Source organism: Gekko japonicus, unplaced genomic scaffold (assembly GCF_001447785.1).
Source record: "Gekko japonicus isolate JY-2015 unplaced genomic scaffold, Gekko_japonicus_V1.1 scaffold949, whole genome shotgun sequence".
Lineage (NCBI taxonomy): Eukaryota > Metazoa > Chordata > Lepidosauria > Squamata > Gekkonidae > Gekko > Gekko japonicus.
This window is the reverse complement of record NW_015176477.1, coordinates 122467-128121: the sequence shown is the minus strand read 5'-3', so window position 1 is coordinate 128121 and position 5655 is coordinate 122467.

The window sequence follows — 5655 nt, the reverse complement described above, 5'->3', positions numbered from 1 at the left end:
CAGCTGTGCCAGAGCTTGTGACTGACCCAAGGTCACACCAGCAGCTGCAAGTGGAGGAGTGGGGAATCAAACCCGGTTCTCCCAGATTAGAGTCCGCACACTTGGAATGGAATAGAGGGCAAAGCAATGCTGAGAAGCTGAAGCCTGAAGTGGCCGTAGCGGTAGCCAAAACTAGTGACAGGTATTAACCTCCGTTAATACGTTTCCAACTTCACAGCACCCTGCTCCTCTTTATGACATTATAAATAAAACATTCAGCCCTGCTTCTGCATTCTGTGTGAAGATCTAAGGAAATCTTCGGTGTGATGCCCCCTCTCCATCAAACCAAGTTCCTAAACTGAACTGAACCAATTCTTGTTCTTGTTTATTTTTGTGCTCGGGGAAAGAAGGGTTGCTCTGCCTCAGTCTAGGGATGCCAGCCTCCAGGTGGACCTGGGGATCCCTGGAATTCCGGCTCAACCCCAGACTACAGAGATCAGTTCCCCCAGAGAAAATGGTGGCTTTGGAGGGTGGGCTCTGTGGCATTGTACCCCACAGAGGCCCCTGTCCTCCCCAGGCTCCATCCCCGAATCTACAGGCATTCCCCAACCTGGATATTGCAACCCTATCCCCTCATCCCACACCAGTGGCCAGGGGGGACCTGGCAATTCTACGAGTCGCTGCCCCCACAGAATTTGTCACCGAGAATGGAATAGAGGGCAAAGCAATGCTGAGAAGCTGAAGCCTGAAGTGGCCGTAGCGGTTGCCAAAACTAGTGACAGGAATTAACCTCCGTTAATACCTTTCCAACTTCACAGCACCCTGCTCCTCTTTATGACATTATAAATAAAACATTCAGCTTCTGCATTCTGTGTGAAGATCTAAGGAAATCTTCCGCGTGATGCCCCCTCTCCGTCAAACCAAGTTTCCTAAACTGAACTGAACCGATTCTTGTTCTTGTTTATTTTTGTGCTTGGGGAAAGAAGGGCACTTTCCCTTCCCACTGTTTGTGGATTGCCGCTTCACAATTACGTCTTAATTGACTTCTGATAAGCAAGTGGAACACTTAATGTTGCACTATCATTAGCACATTTATTATTCATCTAAATCATACAATTACGTCAATTAAAACCGGTTGCCTTTTAAAGCCCTTGGTTCATTGATCTTTAATTAGACTTCCAGGAACCCAATTGGATTTGAAAGGTGCTAAGTGCTGCAAGACGAACAAATGTTTTGTCCCCCCCCAACTGCGACATGAAATGGAAGCGTTTGAGAGAAATTGGATGTATGGAAGAAACTGACACGGTTGTAACACTATCAGGTTAGCTGGCGATTCAGTGATCGCTCACTGGATAAGACAGTGTGTGCAAGGTAAGGCGATGTTGAAATGCCAGTTCATTTTAATAGAGATGGTATTCCAGAACAAATTTTGAAGCCCAGGACATGTAAGGGAGACTAAATCAGCACGTATCCTACCAGTTCATTTCGTAAAGTCTGAAGCTTTCTTCCAGCCTAAGGCACCTTCTTCCAATTTAAGCAGCTGTTCCATGGAAGAAACTGACTGATTGATTGATTTCATTTAGAAGAAGAAGAGATTAGATTTATACCCCACCCTTCACTACCTGAAGGAATCTCAGAGCAGCTTACAATCCCTTCCCCTCACCACAACAGACACCCTGTGAGGTAGGTGGGGCTGAGAGAGCTCTCTTGAGAACTGCCCTTGAGAGAACAGCTCTGAAAGAACTTGTAACTGACCCAAGGTCACACCAGCAGCTGCATGTGGAGGAGTGGGGAATCAAATCCGGTTTTCCCAGATGTGGGGAATCTGATTGCGCATCCCCAACGTCCATCCCTAAACTACCTCACAAAGCTGTTGCGAGGATAAAATGGACCACGCTTGGCCTTTCTGGTGGAATGGTGGGACACAAGTGTTGCTGGTAGCGATGCCAGGTTGAAATTAACAGTTGAAATTAGCGGCGGACACAGCCACAGGAACGTTTTCTCTGCCATCCTGGAAAAAACGAATGAGAATTCTAAAATAAACACTGATCAGTACAATGAAACTTTTTTTCCCAAAGGGTAGCCAGAATAATTTAATATGTAATGACACTGCATACCCATATGTAATTTTTCTTCCTGCCAAATTAGCATATTTGTAATTGAATCTTATCCTGTTTCTTTCTAGTTGGAGAGGGGAGAGGTTGCTGAAAGGACTGAAGTCGATTCACGTGAGTCTGTTTCACATGGCCCAGCGAATGGAATCTGTGAACAACATGCATAAGTTATTTTCAGAGGGTAGCCATATTGCTCTTTGGTAGAACTGACAGGGCTATTTTTGGGCAGGGATGCACAGGTACAGAGTTCCGGCTGGCTCCTGAGTTGGCCGCACCCAACAGCAGAAACTCATTAGGATTGACTACAGTAGGTGTGTGTGGCCTAACATGCAAAGGAGTCCCTGCTACAAAAAAAGGCCCTGGGTTTTGACAACAAACAAGGTAAAAAGAATAAGAAGCAAAAGGTGGGTGTGGCTGGATAACCACACTTCTGGCAACACGGGGTTGTGGCCTAATATGCTAATGAGCTGTGGTGTCAGGGTGTGGCCTAAGATGCTAATGAGTTTTGGCTGTTGGGTGTGGCCTATTGTGCTAATGAGTTCCTGCTGGGCATTTTCTACAAAAAAAAGCCCTGGTAGAACAGCTAGATTCGAGTCCATTAGTAGCTTAGACACCCTGACCTGGATGGCCCAGGTTTGTCCAATCTCGTCAGATCTCAGAAGCTAAGCAGGATCGGGCCCGGTCAGTATTTGGATGGGGGACCATTAACACATTCCAGGGTTACTTTGCAGATGCAGGCGATGGTGTTGGGTGATAGAGAGATATTGAAAAAATGGTATTTAGCAGAGATAAGATAGTTCAGCAGAGCCAGAGTAAAATAATTCAGACTGCTGCTGGTGTGACCTTGGGTCAGTCACAAGTTCTCTCAGAGCTGTTCTCTCAAGAGAATTAGCATATTTGTAATTGAATCTTATCCTATTTCTTTCTAGTTGGAGAGGGGAGGGGAAGGAAGAAGAAGAAGAAGACATTGGATTTATACCCCGCCCTTCACTCAGAGTCTCAGAGCGACTTACAATCTCCTTTCCCTTCCCCTCCCCACAACAGACACCTTGTGAGGTAGGTGGGGCTGAGAGAGCTCTTTCCAGGACTGCTCTTGAGAGAACAGAGAGAACAAGGAGATTGTAAGCCACTCTGAGACTCCCTTGGGTAGCAAAGGGTGGGGTCGAAATCCAAACTCCTCCTCTTTCTCTGCTAGTCTTGAAAACCCTACAGGGTCACAATAAGTCAGCCTGTACCTTACACGCACACAGCACCTTAGAGAACAACTAAATTTGGGTCTGGGTGTGTTTAAGCTTTTGAAAGTTAAAGGGAATTTTGAAGCTCGAAACCTTACAATCTGCAGTTTTGTTAGTCTCCGAGGTGCTATTGGACTTGAAACTAGCTATGCGGAAGTTACGAATCCTATTTCTTCAAAGGCTTAGAAGCCATGACGTTTTTGCTTGCCGTTTCTTGCAGTGCCACTAGGTTATCTCCGGATTCAATGTGCTACTCACTTGAGCCCCCCTCCCCAGTTCAGCAAATCTCATGACTGGGAGAGTGAATCCCTCGCCCAACATACAATTATATGTGCTTCCCAATTGAGCCCCCCCCCCCCCAAGTTCAGCAAATATCATGACTAGGAGAGTGAATCCCTCGCCCAACATACAGTGCTATCTAGATCTGGCATAAAATGCATTGTTATGTTCTGAGCGTAAACATGTTTGCTTAGGAGAGGCAACACTGGACCGTGGGTCACTGGCGACACATCTGCTTGGCATGCAAATGGTCCCAGGTTCAATCCCGGGCATCTCCAGTTAAAAGTATAAAGTAGGAGGTGATGTGAAAGACCTCAGTCTGAGACCCTGGGGAGTGGCTGCCAGCCTTTAGTCGACAACACTGACTTTGATGGATCAAGGGTCTGATTCAGGATAAGGCAGCTTCATGGGTTCAGGTGACGTGGCAAGAAACACAGGACTGTTGCTGAAAACAGCAATCCTGTGTTGAGTTAACCCCTCCCCCTGTAAGGTGGAGACAGGGCCAGTCCAATTTTTGGGGTGCCCTAGGCAAACTATGGTCCTCTCTGTATTTACCTGCCACTCCGGATTTTCTCAGTGTTTGAGTCAAGGTACTTTAAGATGAGATGGATAGACAGTGTCATCGATGCAACAAACATGAAATTGAGCCAACTTCGGAGGATGGCGGAAGACAGGAGGGCCTGGCGGGAGCTGGTCCATGGGGTCGCGAAGAGTCGGACTCGACTGTGCGACTGAACAACAAGAACAATTTAAGTCCACGGCAAAACAGCATCCAAATAACCCGGGACAACAGCAGGCTGAAACCGAACAGACCACTGAAGGGAGATTATGTAATGCAGAATGGGGGAGTATTTCCCAATCTGGAGCTTGCAACTGTACCTGATATGCCAATTTACCCGTTGTATGAATAAAGCAGCACATTATTTCCAGCTTTGGTATGTGTGAAAGGAACACTTGTCATCACATCGCAGCCCATTAGGCTTCCAAGAGTGGTGGGACATGGTACAGGTCCTCAGATATTGAACAGAAAGTCTGGATGGGAAGATGGGGTTCCTTAATGTATCTAGGCCACTGCTGTCTACGTTTACAAAAAACCCAATTTCTTCAATTTCTTAAACAATACTCTTTCTCTGCCCTACGTCTTGAAATTCTTAAAACTAGAGATTCTTGAAACGGGAGATGCCAGGGATTGAACTTGGGACCTTCTGCATGCAAAGCATGTGTTTTTTATCTACGTTTCTGACAACCGTGGATGGATGGGATTTGACAGGAGGTGGGCTGGACAACTAGGCGTCCGTCTATTCCATTTTGAAGACTTCAGTATAGATTTCCTATCATCATTTTTTCCTTTTAACCCCCTTCCCCCGGTTTTATAAGTTCCTGCCAATAAGACGGTGCATATCCAGTTGTGAAAATCTGAGTCTCCGTTCATTCTCTCCAGTTTACAACAGCTGTAGCCTCTGAGAGCTACAGTAGTGAAATTTTAGATGCCCACTTCCTATTTCTGGTGTGCAAGAGACATTAAGGGACTTCTGAGTTCAATGGCCTGGATATCGCGAGGTTCGAAACAATGGGATATCCTCTGCTGGCAGTATTCCAAAACTGTTCAGACAAGTTATATGATGTTTTTCTTGGATATCGTCCGACCTTAATTGGCCCACAAAATTCGAAAATACTGTGAGCAACTCCTCGGAATGTTTCTAAATTATTATTTCCCCCCCCCCGCCCCTCCTAGAGGGTTAGAGCTCTGTTTGAACAAGAACTTAACATAGCAGATTTTGAGGAAAGGAGTTTATGTGACTTGTTATTTAATATTGGCAACTGAGAGAACTGTTTGCCTGGGCTTTTGAGAGGGTTAAAATAGTAGGCATCTTTTAAGGAAGGGAGGAGGGAAGGATTTAGGACTCTGTTATTTTATCTTTGGTTTTAGCTGGGGGGGGGCGTTTTAATTATTATCATGAGTCTCCTTGAACCAGGAGGAAAGGTGAGATAGAAACGTTTTAATATATAAAAATAAACTCTGAAGAAGAACTGTTCAGTTGTTTTCT